This window comes from Aulonocara sp. 'chitande type north' Nkhata Bay, linkage group LG20 (assembly GCF_057382095.1).
Source record: "Aulonocara sp. 'chitande type north' Nkhata Bay isolate Kocher_YH1m ecotype deep benthic linkage group LG20, A_spYH_male_GT1.1, whole genome shotgun sequence".
Classification (NCBI taxonomy): domain Eukaryota; kingdom Metazoa; phylum Chordata; class Actinopteri; order Cichliformes; family Cichlidae; genus Aulonocara; species Aulonocara sp. 'chitande type north' Nkhata Bay.
The window spans coordinates 22,886,343-22,908,174 of record NC_141363.1 but is presented as its reverse complement, the minus strand read 5'-3'; the positions used below and the strand labels follow the sequence as shown (position 1 = coordinate 22,908,174).

The 21,832-nt window shown below is 43.3% G+C and overlaps 1 protein-coding gene across 2 annotated transcripts in view; it reads right to left on the bottom strand.

Annotated features, from left to right (window-relative positions):
* Positions 1 to 21,832, bottom strand: part of plxnb3 (plexin B3) — a 96,208-nt gene that overhangs the window by 43,347 nt on the left and 31,029 nt on the right. The window contains exon 3 of one of the 2 annotated variants that reach the window (XM_086278846.1): positions 20,888 to 20,963. The gene's annotated coding sequence lies outside the window, so the exon portion shown is untranslated. Of the gene's footprint in view, positions 1 to 13,323; positions 13,512 to 20,887; positions 20,964 to 21,832 lie in introns of those variants that run through there. The other variant, XM_086278847.1, reaches the window with a different exon arrangement.

The window sequence follows — 21,832 nt, the reverse complement described above, 5'->3', positions numbered from 1 at the left end:
AAGCTGTCCAAAGGGGGTAAATGTGAGAAGGTCAATGGTTGAAATTTGGTTGAATTCAAGAGAAGATTACTTTTCACCTTTCACTTCTAAATTCTGACTTACAGGGGACATGTTATTAAAGAACATAATGGGTCAAACTGTTACCTACATATTGTGTCATAGCAACGTGATGCATATCATGTTACTGGGATTAGATTTAATCATATATCTCAATACTTTGTGATACTCTGAGGATTTCTTTCAGGAAATCTGATTGTAAAGAATTTGTCTTATTATAAAGAAAACCTTACTTAATTATACCGTTAGATTTGTGGTCTTTGTATTTGCTTTCATCACAGTTCAGTCAGGAGCACTTTCATCAAAATATAGCTGTTATTCGGTCTGCAGTAATTTGTATTTGGTGGAATGGGTCTGAAAAGCCTGAAAAGGGGGGACCTGACATAAATGTGGGTTGCAGAGCGGCTTGCAGAAGTGTGGGAAGGCTGAAGCAGCTTCAATAGCCAGTCTTAGATTTTTCAATTGGATGTGTAGAAGGATATCAGCTGAGCTATCAGGTCACATCGACGGCCACGGAGCCGCTGATCTCCCGTCATTACAGCTAAACTAACGCTGTGCTACAACCCAGGAAGGTAGCAACATTTTCCCTGTAAAAGCTTTGCTTGTTATTTGCTAACAAGTGGCTAAATAAGATAATAAGATAAAACGATGATAAGATGATAAGTTGCCACAGACACTGAACATCAGTAAGCGGAACAAAGGAGCTTAGTGATAATGACCTTACAGTCATGCGACAGTGGTGTAGTTTATTTTTGTCATTAGAGTTTTATTTTGCCGAATGCATTTACACTCAGAATCCACAAAAACAGACTAATTTCTGTAGATCATCTTTCTAAATAAAGTCTCTTAAGTGTCATAAACCTTTATGCCAAGCAGACCTTATTTTTTGTGATAATCCAAAAACCTGAGGGAAAATCCTTGTGTCGAGGAAAACAATGCTAACTACCAGGGTGGCCTATACAAGCAAGCTATTCATGCAGAACTGTTTTGATAGAAGTGTGTCGATAATTTCTCACGGCTAATCGCGTTAGCTTGATGTGGACACAGGACCGAACTGTAGCTCAGACTTTAGTTTTTGTGCAGCAGATGTCTTTGTCTCCGTCTGAACTGTTTTCAGCAGCAGTGGGACTCACTTTGATTCTGGGCCATTGTGTTCTGATCCGATCTGAATGGAGCTAATTCCTCTTTTTTTTTTTCACAGACAGAAGAATGGTCCATCGGGCTTTAAACTGTAACTGTGTGCTTTCACATAATCATCAGCTCACACTGGGTCTTTTTTGATGATGACGAGGCTGCTGAGCAGCTATTCCTGCCTCTGTGTCTTTAATCTGGATTAAATCCTGTTTGCACTGACAACACATGTAAACACACTCAGAGCCGAACGCTTGACAGCAGGATCAGATCAGAATAAGAAGAATTAGAGATTCTCCTCAGCTTAATCCCAGACACCAGATCAGAATAATATGTGAATAACAGCAGATTAACAGCAGTTCTCCTGCAGGGAAACAACAACCATCTAAAAATATCTGAAACTCGAAGGAATTAAAGGAGTCGTAGCGTTTCTGTGAACAACTGCAGCTCAAGTTTGGAATTCACATTTCTGCTGCACATCACATCTTATTCATAAAAGCAACAGTCCAGCAGTCTGTAAATATCTCTGTTCTGAGTGCTTTTGGAACCCGTAAGAACCTGTGCAGACTGGGTTGCAGGTTATGACTGCTTTTCATTGTGCTTTCAAACCAGAAGCTTTTAGATAGGTGTCAGTGAAGGCCAGCACTGAACACGAGGTGTTTAAAAGGCAAATATTGACACCAAATATTTGATTCAGGCTTTTAGGTACACGGGTACTTTTTTGTCATTCAGTGCACTCCCGCCACAGTATGTGAGCACACTGTGAATGGAAATGCTCAAAGTAAATAAAGCAGTAAGATACTAAGTGGCCTGAACATACATTTATTTTAAAATTCTAGTAATTTAAAGATTTTGATATACCTGTTACAGTTTTCTTTCTTTCTGTGCAAGTTAAACTGTTTATGTTTGATTACATTTAAATATTTAGTAGATTGACTCAGACACCTACTGAGTCAATATAATGACTTTACTGCTTATTTCTATTGTGTGGATCTGTTTTTCTCTGTGCTTGTCCATTACTGCTGTAAGATCCAGACTGAGCATGTAGGCAAAGCTGCAGGTCTGCAGGAGCAAATTACAGACGTTAGCTAAAATACTGCATGCTGTCATACAGGTTGTTTGTTTTATCTTCATGGTAGAAACACTCTGAAAACTCTGACACCATGAATACATTAGGTTGCTGGTTTCATCACCGTGTCAGCACTGATAGAAGTGTACTGAGGGATGGCCTTCTTATTGTAGAAGGGAAGCTTTTGAAGTAAAGCTATTTTATTGCCGCTCGTCAAAAGTGAAACATCACTCACCATAAATATTTTAAGAACTAATAAGGCAAAAATGAGATCTAAGTCATGGTCTGTGATGACCCCCAACCCTACGGCTTTGTTGTCAATATATGAGTTTTTTTATTGTTCTCCCATATTGCAGGGAATAAAGCAAATAGTTCTAAGCAACACATCAAGAACTCTTTATTTTAGGGTTAAAACCTAACAGTTGTGTTCCTTCAGGGCAAGCAAGGCGAGGATTACTAGTTTCTAATTTAGCACTACCAAGTTCGAAAAACAGACATCAATTAAAACCAAAGTAAAGCAATTTCTCTACTTGCATCTAACACAGTCTTAAAGCTTCTGGCTTGTTTGCATTATACCTTTAAATTTTTGCCATCTTGTGGCTGCAGTTGGCCACTGTCTCTGGAAGCAGTCTTAACTCTGCTTGACTATGAGCCACTGAAATCTGTATCGTGTCAACAGCTTTTTCTGGTTGTGTTTGTGCATTGCGGATGAACCTAAACTAACTCAGAGTAACTGAAAGATAAAACAAATCCACAGACTTCTGTTCTAAAATATATATATATTTCTTTATTCATCACATCCACCAGGTTACAAATAACTTGGTGGATAAACTGGTTTAGTTGTAGGGTTAAAGGTCAAGGTTAGGCTCCTACTACTCCAACCTAACCCTAACTGTGGGGACATAACAGTTATTCAAAGGTGTAGCACTGGACCTCAGTTGCCCTCTTAAATTTTCTGTCAACTTATTGGGTTTCACAGTGAGCGCCAAACGTTGAGGCCTCAGAAGTCATCTGTGCTGAGTAAAAGCAACAACTGTGCTTGTGCTGTCAATAGATTTTTGTAATCAGATACTTGCATTTTTTCCTGCTGAACATAAATATTTCAAAAAAGTGGCCATGCAGCAAAATGTTAACTGAAGGTGAAAGGTCGCTGCTGCACTGACAGCAGGACAAAAGTAAAAGGGATTGCTCCGCCCAAAGCTCAGAAAGATCAGCAGAGGAGTTTCTTCTTCTGGACCGACAGAATAAATCCACTCGGCCTCAAACACACATCACATAGTTTCTACTGCTCCCTTTCTGCACTGATGTTTGGGGGTCTCTACTTGGTTTTCCACCACAGCATAAAATCTTTAAATTTGTTCATTTCACAGTTTTCATCTCACACTGTGTTCTGCTGCACTGTACTGTACTCTATTGTACTCTACTGTAATTGTTTCTACTGTATTTGAGTGCAGTCCTCTGCAGCCACAGCAGCAGCAGCCTGTTCTCCTCCACAAACTGAATACTGATCACTGCAAACATTAAATATTAATAACTACAAGACTTTGATACTCAAACTATAACACACACACAGATGTGTGTGTGTGTGTTTGAGGGTAAATGTGTGAACAAGTGCAGGGAGGTGATGGGCGTTAATGATATTGATGCTAATTCCATCACTCTAAGTGCAAGTATGTGTGTTTCTGTGTGTGTTTCTGCATCCGTGTCTGTGTGCGTGGGTATGTGTGTGAATATATTATCTCTCCAGCCTCCTCTCCAATTAGCAGACTATGTAAGTGGTTCTGATCAGCAGGAGATCACATGACAGGATTTACCTACACCTCCTCGGCTCGCGGGTCCATCACAGCTACACTGAGAGGCTGTTAACACACCTCAGTGAGCCAGAGTAACACTTCCAGTCCCTGTCAGCACCCCTGACAGGATGCAGCCTTCAGAACAGAAACGATGAGCACAAATGATGTAAACAAATAATCGTTCTCCGAGGAGTGCCTTTTTATGCAATCGTAATCCTCCACAACATAAGACCATCCTTTAAACTCTACACAGTGTCACTCTCTAGAGAGTGAAGTCCTGTTTTAAGCCCTAATATTAGCATTTGGGTGTTAGAAGCAACCCCTAGCAGCCATGTGAGTACTTGTAAAATGTATAATGTGCACTGGTATCACCACTTCTAAATGAGGTGGTAGAGAGGTAAGAGATGGTTTGGACATGTGCAGAGGAGGGATAGAGGATATATGGGACAAAGAGTGCTGAAGATGGAGCTGCCAGGCAGGAGGAAAAGAGAACTACAGAGATTGTTCATGGACGTAGCGAACAAGGACATGCAGAGGTTGGTGTGACAGGTTTGGGATAAGGTGAGGCAGATGATCCTCTGTGGTGACCCCTAAAGCCAAAAGAAGGTACTCAGCACCCTGGAAACCTAAAAAAGGAAATCTATTAACATGTATTTAACATTGTAAAAGGGGGCATTTCAACCACAATCATGATCTTAATAATGCTTAGCATTAAAGGTTAAAGTTGTTTTTGTACCTAAATTTAACAAAAAATGAAAATGATTCTTAAAATGAGTCCATAATGAAACTCTAGCTCCAGTCTCCCAGTTGATTCATGTTTATGGATGTATGGACACATCACACAGACACCAAAATTTTAACCTTTTCTTCGTTTTTGAATTATTAGTACAATTAACCACACATCAAACCATATTATTTGTCAGATAGTTGTACTGGAAATGCTCCAACAGTCGCCATCTTCCCCCCGTTCAGCGCAAACATTCAGTGAACCAATGGCGCTAAGGTAAAGTCAGCTACAGCTTCCTGTCACTCAAAGTGGCCACTCCCCTTTCTTTAAGCCTTAATAAAAATTTTAATAAAACAATCTCCCTCAGTTCCTTTGAAAGGCAAGCTTAGCCAAAGAGGCCTGAACCATTTTTGTGCCAGACCGTAAACATGTGTTCTCTGCTGTAAATTTGCCCATTTAACACAGGAGTCTGTGGGGATCTAATCAGTTTGAAGTCTCAAGTGGCCGTTAGAGGAACTGCAGTTTTGGGCTCTTCTGTTTCTCAGCCCCCGAGGCTGTTTTGTTGGACTGTCCACCGCTCTGCTGGTTGGGGTCCACCGGGACCAGCCCCTCCATCAGATCTAATTCTGCCCCCCAGGCTATTAGACTCCCTCCTGGACCCAATCCCAGCTGAGGACCAGGTGTTTGCCTTTAGACCAGAATGCTGAAAACAAATATGTCCAGTATCAATGGATTAAATGATAATTGTTTAAGGTAGTCCTACCCCTCTCACAATACGAGCCCAGCTGAGGATCGGGGGTCTTTCTGAGATACAGTGATTTAGTGTTTGGGGTTGACAAAGAAGAGGGAAACAAAGTCATGTTTAAATCTGGTGAAAGTGTCTTATTCTGAACCCTGGACCTGAATTCACCCCAGAGCCTCACCTGGACCCGGGGCATCATCTCAACAAGTCATCTATTCAGCCCCCATAACTGCTGCCGGTAATAATAACTCCTCAGCTGCGGCACTGAGACCCTCTATTAAATCGCACGTTGGTCCAGATTCAGTTGTCATGACAACAAACACAAAGACGAGCAGAAGAAGACAACAGCTGGACGGAGAAATGGTTAAAACGGGAATGAAACAGGAAGTCGACCTCAGAGCGTCGCCGCTGACACCGATAATCCAGTGCGAGCATGAAAGTGACGCATCAGCAGATTCAAACTACCGAGGCGCAAACAGGGGAGAAAAAATGAGGGCTACATTTTCCTGCATCAGGGTGGAGACGTGTAGAGGAGAAAGAGGAGGAGGTGCAGTTATATTAAAACCGAAACCCTGACTGTGTTTTACAGCTGCTGTCTCTGCTGCCTGCCGCCCCTCCCTCTGTAGCTAACAGGCGTGAACCAGCTTCATTATGTGTTTATGAGAGAAGAATTTTTTACAAGATTAAAACAAGGCTTTGAAGGGGTGTGGGAGGCAGAGGGGGGCAGTAAATGACAAAAATACTGTAATAACAGAGAGGAGGAGGAGAAAGAGGAGGGGGGGGGGGGGAGATCTGAACTCTAATAAACATGGGGGAAAAAGCAAAGGGAGGAGATTCCTTTATTTAGCAATCTGTTTGATTCCCCACAGAAACAAGAAGATCAGGACGAGAGGAGACAACTGGACCTCCATCATCTCCTCCCGCACCGGAGGACGACTGAAGCCAACGAGCCTCGTGGAGCACAGATTTCCTCTAACAACCTAATTGAATTTCTGAATGCATGAGTGACTCCAGTGTTGAAGTCACTCGTGCAATATATATATATATATAAAAGAAGGAATATGAAAATAAAATGAAGATAAAACACATTAATGGCTGCAAGTTCGCCGCTTTTATGATTTTTATAGTCACATTCTCTCCTTTAACATCTCCATAACCATTACATTAGACCTAGTCTTGTCTGAACTGCTCATTAGATCCATTTTTATTGCTTTTTTATGTCACACTGTTCCCCCTCTTCTGTCTGCTCCAATGGCAGCTTTATTTTTAATATATCATCGTTTCAGTTGCTCTTATATAACCCCCGACTGTGGTAGCTGTACTGTTGGGGAGTAGTCAGAGAAATGTAATTAAACCCGTAGTTGAACTACATTTCACTGCATCTTGCTGAGCTTTCAGCTACAATCGCAATCATCCCTCAGGTATTTAGATTACTTTTTTAGCATTTTTGTTGAAGTTAACTATTGAATAAGGAGCACGGAAAGAGAGGAATGTTGTGTTAACTCATTTTACCGGTGCTCCTCTGTTGCCTCACTCCCTTCTCCTTTCATCCTGACCACTGTAAAGGCATGCAATCATTCATCAGTCAGCCGCCACCACAGACTTTAACTTCACCGGAGTCCACGGGGGAAAAGAGCGGGCGTTACCCAGCATTCACACAGCAACAATGCCATACATCTCCTGCATCTCAACCTAAAAAAAGCATCGCCACAAAAGTCACCAACAAGTCCTTTGTTCGTGTGCGAGCAACGAAAGCCGAGAGTAAAACACACTCTGCACTGCAAAGACTGATCTTTTTTTTTTACAAACTAGTTTAGATCACCTTTATCTGAGTAGCTTTAGTTAGCTACGCTAGAGTTCTCCCTCAGGTGGCTTTTATGTAATTTGGTTTCTCCCTGTGCAGAATAAGTGGTAGGTCTGCTTTCACAGAAGTTTCCCCACCAGCAGATATCTGGAACAGGAATTTAAAACATTTTACTTCCTCACACAAAGCAGAGCAGATAGCAGATCGGTGGAAATTCAGGTGGTGATTATGCTTGTGTTGTTTTTTGGCTAATGCACTTCATAACTGAGGTGCTTCCATTGTCTGTGTGAGGTCATCACACAGTTAATTAGTCCTGAACGTGCAGAACTTTTGCACAGACTTTTTAATGATATTCATAATTCACCGCACTCAATGGAATATTCTTCAGATAATTGAATTAAAAATGCTCCAAAAGGCCTTCATATTACAAACACAGTGGATTGGTTGAGTTCAGTCTGTAATTATGAAACTTTAGGCATTAATGCAATCTAAACTCTCTGGGTTATAAAACAGTTGCATCCAAAGCCTAAAAGCCTAAAACCATTTTTGTATCAGGCTGTAAATGTTTATTTCTGCTGTGCAGTTTAACATTAGAGTCTATGGGGAGGGACTTAGTTTTGGAGCCAGCCTCAAGTGGTCATTGGAGGAACTGCAGCTCTTTTTAAGCACTGGCTTCATTTGTGAGCAGAACTCAGGTTAGAGAAGTTCATGAGAAAAGACTGAATTGTTTTCAATGAGACTCAAACACTTTAAAATGAAATTTGTATCAGCAGCCACAGACTCAAAGTTCTGCTTTAAGTAATCGGTAGATGTGCTTCAAACACTGAGTTTCATCAAAAACTGGGTCTTTGCTGCCAGAGCACAGGCGAATGCGCCGACCATCGGCCAGAATCCAGCTGCTTCGGGCTGTTTTTCTCTTTGGTTCATTCATAACAGAAGAAAATGATCAGAGACTGTCAGCGATGAAACAGTAAAGTGTCTCCGTCACCGTCTGTGCTGCACACATCTGCATCTCTCAGAGTCTCAGAGCAGGAATGCAAAGATGTCAGGTGCCAGACTTCGGCACAAACAGGTAACCACAGAACAAAAGGCCCGTACTGCAGCATCATGTGGACCACAGCACCGATCTGATTGGTTGATCTGTCCCCTTACAGAGAACCGATTCAAGTCATTAACATGTAAACTGGATGCGGTCGCCCACAGAGACGCACGCCGACACATTCAGGCGACACATCAGATGGTTAGCCTTCCACCAAAGATCAGCTGAACTTCTAGAAAACGTTCAAAAGAAAATTCTGACTGAATGCTCGTTTCCATGCACTGCGGCTGATGGCCGGTCGGGCGAGCAGCAGGTGGAGAAAATTCACCACAGAACCACCGAAGAACCCACGCGGTCGAGGTCATTAAAATGACTCCAATCGCAGCTGAAACAGTGCAAAAGGGAATCAGAAAACATGGCAGAAACAGGCTGTTTCTGTTGGCTTAAAATGACACTAACAGAATCAGGATTTCCCTTCATGATTATCATGGTTTTGGCATTATTGCAGCTATAAAAAAAAAGCAATAAAGCTGTCAGTCAAATTCAGATTATATTACTATACTATCTGTGGCAAGATAATTAAACTCATAGAACAGGTGCACGGAGGTAATGAGAGTCTGTAAACTAAGTCTAAAGTGTACAAAAAGAACAAATATTTATAATATTTTCATACGTGCATAACTAACACGACCTTTCGGTTGTCATGCCACCGCTAGTCAAAGATTCATCCTAGAACGTGCCCTCGTCCAAGCAACAGCTGGCTGTGTCACCTGACAGCAGCCAACAAATTTGTTATTTACAGAGACGACATCCGTTAAACTGTATGTCGAGAGCAGAGAAATCCAAACTCAGCATTCAGTCGTTCAAACATGTGCTTCAGCTCGAAACTACTCTGGACAAAGAACATAAACGTAACCTGCCAGCTCGCTGGCACAAAGACCGTGCGTTGTTCAAAGCCACAGATGTGCAAACAGTGGAACTAATTCCAGTGCACTCCCTATTAAAGGCTGGTGTCTGCCTCCATCCAGGCTGCTCCATCACCTGAACCACATACAGTCTGTCAGTGCAGAAGTTAAATTGTCCTCAACCTGCCAATTCTCTAGCACACATTCCCCATCACACCTGAATGCACCAGTGTGAGAATAACACAGGTAAATGAGTGCAACACGACCTGCACACTCCATCCCAGCAGCTCCCAGCATTTTTATACTATGAACATGCATTAGAGGTGGGCTGCGTCCCACTGCGTGCTACGTGTGAGAAGAGGGATCTCCACAAGGTTAATGTGTGAAAATGGCTCAAGTTAAATTCTCTTTGCAAACCTGGATGATTTACTGAGAAACGGCAGCTCTGCATGTTGTTTGTGCAGCAATGTGAGTGCATGTAACAAGTGCTTCAGTTTCACCACCTTTAGATGGGACAGAATTAATCGCTAACCCTGTGGTTTCCTCTGGCGTGCTGAAAATAGTCCTTGTATCACACCTCATGCTTTGTTTGTTTTTCCACTTAATCAGTCATACAAAAATCCAAGTAGAGCTTTATATAAATACACGTTACCTTTATTTTTGCAGGAGCTATGACCCCCTCTCACCAAAAACATCAAATTCACTTTATCTTCACTTCGTGTTATTAACCTAATTGTTTGCACACAACTTGCAGCGTCTTCACTTCCCAGTTTAAACACCACCACTCTAATCCAAACCTAGCCCCGTGACATATTCTCAGAAATAAAGCTTTCAAACAGCTTTTAACCTTTTAAAGGGCTGCCTGATGTTTTCCTAACCTGATCAAGAGGACACGGATGAAGACCGAGCTTTAAAAAAAACTGTCCCAAACCAGATTTGAACCCAAGTCTCCTGAAACTTGGGATGTTTCCTCCTCTATGACCTGATTCACTAGTGAGACTTTATATTCTTGGAAATGGTTGGATACTTCAGGCGTGTTTACGTGGACACAAAGCGGTCAGGTTCGTGACAGGTGCTTAGAACATTGGAGTGAGATGATCAAACCACAGAGCATGTTACATACCGAGAAATGTCACTCTGTTAACACAGGAAGCCCAAATACTTCAGATATGACACATTTCTGATGCTGCAGGAAATTTTTCTGCAACGGCAGCATCACACCTTCAGAGCACTCGACTGTGTTTCCTGGCGGAGCTCAAAGTTTCCTCAGTGACTCACTGAAATGTCCTGACAGACGAGGCAAACGCTGCAGACAGTCGTGCATGCGTGTTGCAGACGGCAGAGAAAACCGAACTCCGGCGAGTTCGCTTCAACATCTGCAAACAATCTGCAGATTATTTTCCCATTTAATCAATTAATTGTTGCTGCTTCCAGTCTGAATCTCCAGCTGTGACGCATTCAGCCACCATGAAAACTCATTAAGGGCATTAAAACGCTGCACTTCATTCAAAGAGCGCGTTTAATATTTATCCCATCACACTGCTCTCAGTTATTGCTGTGCAACCTAATAGTTTACAAACAATAACTACAATGAGATAATAAAATATAAAGATTTATTAAACTAAACTGCAGTTTAAATGTGATTTCACTGTAGAGCTATTAAAATCTGCCCCTCCAGCTACTTTATTACTGACGCATCAATAATAATGAAATATATAAACACAGGAGGGTTTCACACAGCATAACACACACACACATGAAAAGAAGGATTGTACATTCACTGATCAGAATTCATTAAACTTTATTCATGAGATAAAAAGATAAAAATGAGTTTTTTAAACACCCAAATCAGGCGACATCATCAAAACTTAATTAGCTTTAATTAATTATTCTGCCAAACTCTGCAACCTTTCGCCTCAAAAATCACACCCAAGCAAAGAACGTGACAAGACCGATCAGACAAATATGGTTAATTATTCTTTGATTCATTGCTTCTGCTGTTTTTGCCACACAGGGCGGGGCTGTTATTGTCTAATGAGCCCATAAAGCTGGTTAACTGACCTTCATTTGTAAAGATGTTAAAGGATCCTTTGAGAAACAGACAGTTTTATTCAGTTATTAACTCGAGGCTTTATTGTCCGGCTCTGTGTGTCTCTCTCGGGGCCCTGCAGGTCCACGTCACGAGCTGGTTCAGTTTAATTAAAGCGCTTCATAAGAAGGTACGAGAAGCTTTGCTGTTGTTCAGCAGGTTTGGAGCAGTGTTCACGTCCCCGTGCGTCCTGTACTGTGCGGTGTTCACACATAGAGGGGCGAGTGTGACATAAGTCTGCCTGTCAGGAGTGGATAGCTTGCATGTTTTTGTTTTGATCTTGTTTTTACCCACAAATGTGTTTCACTTTTACTCACTGCTGAGAATCAGACACAAACTTTCTGAGGCTTTGGAAAGCACCGCTGGCTTACATTTGGACACTCCTCACTGAGAGGGACGATGCTCGCAAGATGCCACGGGTGTTGGTTGCTTTTTGGTTTTTCTGCCCTCACTATTTAAAAAATATATATGTTATGACCGGCAGCCCAAACGCAGCCGTCAGAACTAAAACTTAAAAGTTGCTGCAGCTTTCAATGCTTGGGCTAAAATATAACCCTTCGCAGCATTTGTCATGTAGGTTAAACGATGACAGCCACCAAGAGCGTTTAACGTGATGCTTTAGAAGTGTCCACATGTGATGAGCTGTGAGTGACGGGCCTGTTTCACTCAATCTAAACTGCTTTGAGAAGTGGCAGGGGCTTTGAAACAACAGCAGTGTTTGACGCTGTGTGAATCAGACTGAGCTGACTGTTCATAGACGTCCAGTTTCAGGTAAAACTGACTGCGTTTAAATCCTGTGACACTTGTACTAACAGGTTGGGGCGGGTCCATTTTTGACTGGGATGGTTCTGCTTGCTTTGAAATGCTGCTTCATCCTGAATTTGATGTTTTACTTGTAATTTACTGTAAAATATTTTGTTCTGAATAAAGATTTCCAGGGTTTTACTGCACAGTGTTGTACTTTTGCAGCAATGCTGCATTTTTGCCCTGTGATCGACCGGTGACCTGTCCAGGGTGAACCCCACCTCTCGCTTAATGTCAGCTGCAAAAGGCTGCAGCCCCCCTGCCTCTCTCCAAAGGATAAAGCAGGCAGAGCTAACAGATGGGTGAATGGATGGATAGATGGAGACCCGCCGCACTTCTTCTACAGTGTACATTGTCAAGCAGCTTTCAAAGGAAACAACACAACTCAGACACAATAATGAAGGGTTAAGTTACCGATCACTGCACACGGGGGACACTTTTCATTTCAAACTGCAGGATCTACTGTTTCTATTTTATTTCACTGTCGGTGAGTTTTTATCTGTTTCACGTCAAACATTTTTGTCCCAAATGAGACTTCAGACACAGACCATGACCATGAGTCTCTGCTGCAAAGAAGCACACAGATTTCAGCATTACATGGACTCGTGCATCCTCGGGTTGGCACATTTTTAAGTGGAGGGGAGGGTTTTCGTGGGAAATTCTTCCACATCTTAATTGAATAAAGCCCTCAAACAGCGGCAGCTTTGTCACAGAGCTTGACACAGCGGCTGCACCTTTATGCGCACAGCGCTGAATAAACTGCCAGCAGCAGGAGGAAGACACAAAAAGATGTTTACAGGGAGATGCTTCACGTTTGTAGCTTCTTTTCTTTCTTGTTTGACATGTCTGAAGTTCATCACTCTGAACACTTTACTGAAGCCGTGACTGCACTACCACGGAATAAAACCAGCGTGAAAACAGAATTCAACAGTCAGCGACACATTTCAGAGCAAAAGAAACACAGCTGCGGGAAACTTCTGCGCACAGCGAGAGAAAGCGACGGTCAGAGTCCACGGCTCTGTGCCACTGATCTGATTCCTGCTCCACTAATTAAATAACGGCGCAATTAAGGAGAGTCAGCTGTCAATCAAAGCCTCCTCTACGAGCGAGAGGAGCGCACAGCGAGGACGGAGTGAGAGAGGGGGAGAGAAACGGGCACTTACTTCTTTCAGGAAACAGTCCGTTTTTCTTTCATTCCTCCAGAAAATTAAAATTAAAGAGGCGACAAGAACTGAAAGAGCCTGAACACCGGGCGAGAGAGAGGGGGAGAGAGGGAGGACGCAGGACTACCAACAGACAGATGGAGAGAGAGAGGGGATGACAGGAGAGAGAGAGAGGGAGGGAGGGAGAGCAGCCGGCTAGATGGCTGTAATCCCATTATTGTGAACGACACATTGTTCTGAGAGAGAGAGAGCGAGAGACGTTCACAGGAAGCAGGGAGAGAGAGAGCGAGACATTCAAAGAGAGCGGGGAAGAGAGAGAGAGAGAGAGACCCACTGGGAATAAAAGGGGCGGGGCTTATCGGCCACACTTCTAGGTGGTGTCTGAGGGGGCGTGGTCTTATATTAATATTTAATAGGTAGGTTGAAGCGTGAAGTTAGAGAAAGAGAGGGCGAGAGGTAGTAAATCAGAGTGTCGCCACACCCCTGCAACTGTGTGAGCTGCTGTGGGCTGAAGGAGTCCAACCCCAACATACTGCAGCACCACCTGCAAACTTCTCTTATTATTACACGATCAGACCAGGCGCTTCGACATATTCAACAAGCATGTGAGTTTATGAGAATGAAAAATAATTGCTACACCTGAAAGGAAACCGACCAGCAAAGCTCAACGTTTCTCACACAAACGAGAGTTCTGAGTATTTTTAAAGTGGTTTAAGTTTTATTTGCACGCGGTTATCGAGACGGCTGTGGCTCGTGTGGTTAAGCTACTCCGGCTACCCCGGTCCACATGTTGAAGTATCCTCGGGTAAGATACCAAACCCTGAGATGTCCCCAGTGCATCTATTGGGGTGTGTGCATGGATGAAAAAGTGTTCAGGCATGGAGTTGTGCGATTGGGAGAATGAGACGTGTAGTAGGAAGCACTTTGAGTGCTCACGTTGAGTAGAAAGGCACTGATCCATCTTTGTGAGGGTGCCTTTGCACTGCAGGAAAGTTGGACTGTTAAATAGCAGCAAATCAACACAACAGTTGGCCTCAAAGCGCTTTATACTGTAAGGTAAAGACCCCACAGTAGCACACATGACAACTCCTTTACGGAAGCGTTAACACGGGGGTCTATGGGGGTTTAATTGGTTTTAGAAACAGCCTCAAGTGGTCATTGGAGGAACTGCAGCTTCTTTTTTCCACTTCCGTGTTGGTTTCCTTTTCAGCCTGGAGGTCTGCTGCTCTCTAACCGACCCTTTTAGACTTTATGCTTCCACTGCTGTGCAGTAGGATCCATCAGATCGAACTGATGATGAAATGATTTTGCAACAGCTTTGTGATGCAGTTGCATCATTGCTGTTTGTTGCATCCACCTAAATGATGAGTTTTATGTTGTCGATAGTCAAGTGGAAGAGGAGACGAATGCTACCGCTAATACATTTGGTGCTTCTTGTCATCGTTTTCTCCAAGTCGACCTCCACCCTGCAGTTTTCTGTGCCCAGAGAAGTACCTACCCCAGAGTAGGCCGTTTGTTCTGCCCCGAAAATCGCAGTAAAAGAGGCTCTTCAAAGGCAGTTCCTGCTGTTGGAACCGGAACAAACAGCCACCAGTACATGCAGTGGGAAATTATTACATTATACTTGTTTAGTCAAAACTTTGTGTTAGTTTAAATGAAGTGAAAATGCAAACAGAGCAGGACTGGGGAGAATCTGCTGCTAAATCAATTCGGACTAATCTCAACCAAACCCAGTGGAATCACACACTTTATATAAATAAGTGTTCCAGATATTTGACTGATTATTGATGAGCTTCTCCTGGTCTGTTTTTTTTAGTTCATGTTTTCTCATGAACTGCTTTAATTGAACAGAAGCGACTTTTTCTCGCATGAAAGCCGAGCAGCTGCTATCTGAAGTGCATCGTGAATCTTCAGACATCTATCTCTGTTCACTTTGATGCTGAAGAAAACTTAAATACTAAAAGGTTCTCAGGCAGAGTCAGAACTTTCTGTGGGTTTCTCGTGGTTTATTTTGGATAGAGATCAGACACAATGACATCCTCAGGAAGTGGAAGTAACACAGAATCTAAACATGCTGTGTGCGCGCCTCAATGTGAGGTATACGTTCTCATTTCTAACACTAATGCCTGCCTCGCACCAAACTTTTCAAGCACTTTTAGTGTCTCAGACAAATTTCCATCGTGGCATTAAAATCCTGACAGTTTTGTGGAAGCTCATTTTGATGGTTAGGTGTAGAGTGAGCATAAAAAAGTCTTTTTCTTTTCTTGAATGACTGATAAATTCAGATTTCTCTAATATTAATGTACATTTTTCCGACTTGGCCTTCTCTCTGACTAAAAACCGACACATTATCTTTAGACATGACAATTTCCCAGACCATAGCAAGTCTTTTCAAAGTCTTGTAGAGTGTGGTAGGTATAAGATAAACTTCCTGTTCTGCTTACATATAACCTGCAGTTCTCTGATTGAGGATGTTGGCCTCATGTTTCGCTGACAGTCTGAAAACTGCCTTTTCACAACTGGAAACAAATCAAAACCAATTTACCTGCAGGATTACAGGATACAGCTGCCAAAATCTGACAACGCTGGAGCCACTTCCTGTCAAAGCAGGCATCCGGACGTTATCTGTCCGTGTTATAGATGTTATGAGATATTTGAGTCATAATTAACAGGCTCGGGGCTCAGATTTCGCGTGCTTGGGGAACGCCGCCTTCTTCAGTAAAACCTCCTCTGCAGCGAAATGAAGCGTCTCACAGAGAAAGCAGAGTCCCTCTGAGGACGTCTCTCTGAGGATGTCCCACAGCCGACGCGTCTCTTTGATTCTCCTCCATCAGCTGCTGCTGTGGGCGGCCCAGCAATCCCACTGCAAGCCACAGTGCATGATGGGAACCAGCTGCTTAGTCTCCTACATGTTCTCACAGTCTTCAAATTGCAGCAGGTGCTCGTCATTTCCCTGCTCCGGACCGAGGTCGGTCTTATTCATGTCTTTTTGATGTTGTTTGCTCTTCTTTGCTCTTCCTTTGTCAGGCTTTTTGTCCCACACAGAAATGAAATCCAGCAGCAGAGCAACGAGCAGACTCACGTTATCAGATTGGCTCGGGCTCGACACTAAACGTCTCTGCTAAGGTGAGTGAAAGTTTCTGTTTTCTGTCGCCTGATTGGTTCACAGCTGACAGGTCACAGCAGGTGAGAATCCCAAGGTCGTCATGGTAACCACCGACTGTTTAATGTGATGTGAAGACAGCGTGAAGACTTGGTGCGTGCGCGAGTGTGTGTGTGTCTGTTATCGCCGTCATCTTATCTGTGACACACACTCTGCTGGTAAAACATGTGTGTGACCTCAAGTTACTCAGTGTGTGTGTGTGTGTGTGTGTGTGTGTGTGTGTGTGTGTGTGTGTGTGTGTGTGAGAGACGATATACTCATGCATTCATTCATGTGTGTGTGTGTGTGTGTGTGTGTGTGTGTGTGTGTGTGTGTTAGAGCTCAGCTGGGAGTGTTTGTCCACCTCTCATCAGGAGCCCTCATGTAATATTAATCACACACGCATACTTAGGGTCACACGCACTACTGAACACACACACACCGATCACATCAATCAAACACACAAAGAGAAACACACACAGCCGTACCCCAGGATTAGCTACTATCTATCTTTGTGGGGACATTTTGTTCAGGCCTCACTCTGGGACGGGCCTCAAAGGGCCGCTCAGGGTTCAGATCCGTGGAGCAGAAGCAGGTTTACGCTCAGGGTTACAAAAGCGTCACACTTTCCGCACTCGTGGGCTAAATTAAGTCATCGGGCTTTTGTGCGGTTGTCTGCAAACTTCACATTGTCGCTGTTGTTGTGTAGACTTGTCTGCATTGCCGCCACCCAACTCTGCATATAAGTAACGCGTTCTCCAAGCAGACCAGAAAGTGCATATAATAAGAGCAACCACCCGTCCGTTGTGCCTGCAGCTGTCCGTGTGTGCATCCGCAACCCAGTATAATCCGGGCCCGAGTGTCCCAGGAGTGCAGTGTGTGCCTGAGGGTCCTCGCAAAGATAGGAGAACGGCCGTGTGTGTGGCCAGCTGGTGCAGCAGCGTCCATGATGTGATTTTATATTTCTGCATTAACGTCTCAAACAAACACTCGTTATTTAAAGGCCATTTAAAATCCGTCCACTCGACAATTTACTGCCAGTCACACAAAGGAAATAAAACATGCGACCAATTATAGCCTGCTCTCTTTTTCTAAATAATCCACTGCAGGACTGTGTCCTCACTGAGCCACACACTCATGTTCTCAGCTTTTCCATTAGTTTCAGCAGCTGTTCAACAAACAACAACAGACCACATACCTCCACCAAGGCTGGAAAGTTTCTCTACACCCTCGATTCAGAATCATATTTGGGTTAGTAGTAGATATTTCATCTCAAAGGATGAAAGGAGGGATAAAAAAATATTAAATTTTTCCTTCAAGATTCCTGCTTCTGGATCCCGGTCTGAAACAACTCTAAAAGTTCATGATGTTGGGCCGAGCTCTGGATACCATCCACCCACACACAACTTCTTGAGCAATCTTGCTAATAAACTGGACAAATAAAAAATAAATTGAGCCAATCACAGTGGAGATAACACCCATGGGAACAAAACAAACTTGAAACTTGCTAACTTGAAATTCAAAACTTTGCTACTTTCTGCTGCTTGCTCGTGCATCCTAAAACATCTGATGTAGACATGAAGAAAAGTGAATAGATTCTTGAAGTACAGTGAGACTAAAGTCAGAGTTTTCAATATTTCATAAAGGGATCTTTACACCTGGCCTACTGTGGTTCCATGTAGATGCTCAATCATCCAGGCAAGGAAATCCCAAAAAGTTGATTCTGTTCATCTGGACAGAGAAACGTTTCGTCACTCGTCCAAGTGACGTCTTCAGTCTCAGCTGACTGCAGGTTTCCCCAATCTTTTAAACAGTACATTTTCACAATAACTGAAACTAGCACCACTGAGGGAACAATGGACTGTGAGGTCAGGTTTTTGATCACTAATATGCAAATTGCCATGACCATTGATCAATGGCCATGAGTACCATTCACAGTGTGTTGGGGAATGGCTGCAATCACAGCATTGTAAGATGGTGAAAGAGGTCCTCTTAGGCTCCCTCCTTGATTCAGAGATGGTCTTTCCCTTTTCACGTAAATGGCCTCCTTGACTCCGCGCCCATCCAGAAAGTGCACATCTTCATCATTGAAAGTGTCCACTGGCCCGTAGGTATGTTTCTGCCACTGAAAACGGTTCATCCAGATGAACAGAATCAACTTTTTGGGATTTCCTTGCCTAGATAGATTGCAAATATGTTCGCAATCTGTCTGCATTTATTTGCAAGTTTTCATCAATCTGTCTGATTGTTTGGAGTCAGGTTGCCTCCCACCAACCAATCTGCAGAATCAACGTGTTAGTGCAAGTGCTCGCCCAGGTCTTGGGCATGTTGCACACTCCTGTTTATAAACCAGGCGGTCGCCACAACTAATTGCGAAAACGTCAGTGCAGTCACCACTGATTTTTCATAGTCACGAGGAGGCTGCAGCCTGTTTTTTCCCTCAGGATTCCCTCAGGAGTTTGCATGCATGCAGGTCAGAATGGGGGAAAAAAATAAAAAGAGCATAAATATATGTCATGTTTAGTGTTGATTTGCAGCTGTTATTACAGCTAAAAGCAGCTAAATGCACTTCTTGTGAGCATGTTTAAATATTTCTAGTTTTAGAAAATATTTCTACAATTTTAGAGCTTTGTTAACTGCTGGGAATCAGTCTGCAGGCACTCAAAGGGCCTTCATGCAGTTTCTCGTTAGACATGATCGGCATCACTGAATCCAATGAATAATAGAAAAAATATATTCATATATGAAGTTACAGAGGTAACTATTTTCTGCCAGCATCCTGCTATCTCGTCTTTTCTCTGCACCAGTGTAGATATTTGCTGTGCAAAGAGTCAATTGATGCATCAAAAGCCCTCTTTTATGTGAGCCTGAGGAAGAAAGCCTGGGGTAACAAAGAAAGTTGATAACCGCTGATGTGATACCCATTATCTCTGATTGGAGTTTTAGGTTTTGTATAGGCAGCCAACACAAAAGAAGGCTGGCTATGTCAAACTTCACAGCGCAGCCCTCCTCGAGACTTCGGCATGAGATAAGATATGATATTTCGGGGTGCGTGTGTTTTTTCCCAGGTAAGGCTTTGCAGTAGAAACAAAAGATGAAGGACGAGTGAAGAGGCTTTAAAGGGGGCGGAGGATGGGTCGAGGAGGAGCGGGAGGAGGGGAGAGGTACGTGATGAAGGGGGAGGTGGGGGTGAGAGAAGGGGGCAGGTTTAGAGAGCGTGAAAAGCAGCTTGTACAGAGACGAACCAACCAGGCGGAGTAATGAATGAGGGGGGAGGGGAGGAGGAGGTGAAAGGTGACACGCAGTAATTGGGGGGAAATGTGTGTGTGCGATGCAGCGAGGCGACGTGTCCCAGATAAAAATCAAAAAATCTAATTCAGCTTTATTTATCTTCGGGGTCGTTTCGTTTAACAATCAGTGAAATAAATTAGGTTAACGCAAACTAACACATGACGGGAAATACATCTGTGTTTATAGATATGGATACAGATATAGCTGTATGAGAGACAGGAGACGGAAATGAAAAATATGTTCTTATGACACAGCTGAATGTGGAATTTAATTTTGGGTGAATTTATGGCCGTAGAAATGTTTCTTTTATTAAAGTCATCTGTCTGAATTTTCCTGTCTGTAATCTGCAGAAACTCATTTCAACAGCAAGGCAGCTGAAACCTGATCACGCAAAAGTTTGATTAATCACGCGATTGACTACCCTACGAGAGGGAGAGAGACACAGGAACACAGAGAGAGAGGCGCCCTGGTAACAATGGCTCTTCTGTTGCAGTAACTCTCTCTGATGATCTTTGGGTCACTGATCCTGAATCTGCAGATTCTCTGTACCAACTAATTAGATCACTGCATCCTCCATCTATCACTGAACTCCCAGCGACTGTAATAAGCCGTTTTCACACGTGAACTTCGGCGTCGGAACAATCAGGTCAGGACTTATTCCACAGTTGTCGTTTCTAATGTGCAGCGCGCAGCAGGAAATAGTCCGCTTCCGACTCGTTCTCGTTTCTAATCCGTTTGGTTTAGGCGAGGGCGCAGAGGCAGCACACACGACGCCCACTCACTCGCTGTGAATTAACTGAACAATTAGCTGCGGTACTCTCACATGGGCACAATCAAGCATCACATGGACTTTGTAGCAGGGAGCTGGCAGGTTAGAGACTGTTTAACGTCCAACTCGTTCTCACGTGCAGCTCCGTCAGTTGAGAAAGGTTCAAGGCTTCAGGTGTGAAATGCAATACAGACACAATAAGCAGCAGAATATCACACAAAGGCAACTCTACGGGGCAAGCGTTTAGTCTCAGTGATGTTCAAGAATGATGACATCATCAGGAGCCATGTGGCAGCTGCCTGTGAGGTCACCGGTGAGGACATCCAGACTTATCAGAAGACAGAGATTAGAGCCGCACCAACCTGTTGAGGCAACCTGCTGCTGTGATGTAGAAACTGAGCTGTGAGGAAGAGGAACCTTCTTCATCAGGAGGACGTTCTGGAGGAACACAAAGATGTACATCAGCACAGATGTGAAGTGCATTAATCCCAACTTTTCTTCTAACGGCCGGGGGTGACCTCTCTGGCTTCAAATCAGATCAGCTTGTATGGAAGTCTATGGGAAAATGACTCACCTGATTTATAAGCTCTGCAAACACAATTCTGAGTTTATGGACTCAGCCTTTACTTTAAAGTCTTATTGAATACAACATGATGCTAATTTTTTAAAGTTTTGGCCCTGTGTGGAGTAAAACAGGTGATAAAACAGTAGAAACTAGTGCTGTCAGCGTTAATCTCTTTAAAATGACGTTAATGCCATTACTGCATTAACGCCCCAAATCTCAGTTATCAAGTTAGCGTGGATCGCTCCATGAGTGGGATTGGACGGCACTAACGCGTTAACAAGCTAACTGCCCTGACGCGTTGACACCGTGCAGCCCGACGGATGGAACGATCGCACTAGAAGAAACATATAAACAGGTGTTAAACAGTCTGAAAATTGAACTCAGTTCCTTAAACTTGTATTATTTTATGACCAGCAGGGGGCGACTCCTCTGGTTGAAAGAAGACTTCCAGTTGTATAGAAGGGAAACTGCTCCTGGGCTCCCGCGCTCTTTGGCCTCAGTAAAATTGACTTTATGGGCGCAAGTGTCACATAATACTAGATAAAACACAAAGTTCATTTTTGAAAACTATGGTCATACTAGGGTCAGAGAGAGGGATAAACAAGCAGGCAGCTTTCTTTCATAAAAAAAGGATTTGAGGCTTTCAGAAAGCAGTTGGTGACGTCACAGTGGCTGCATCCATCTTTCATATACAGTCTATGAGTATCCGTCTCTGTTAGTGAAATGAAGTTTCATTCAACTT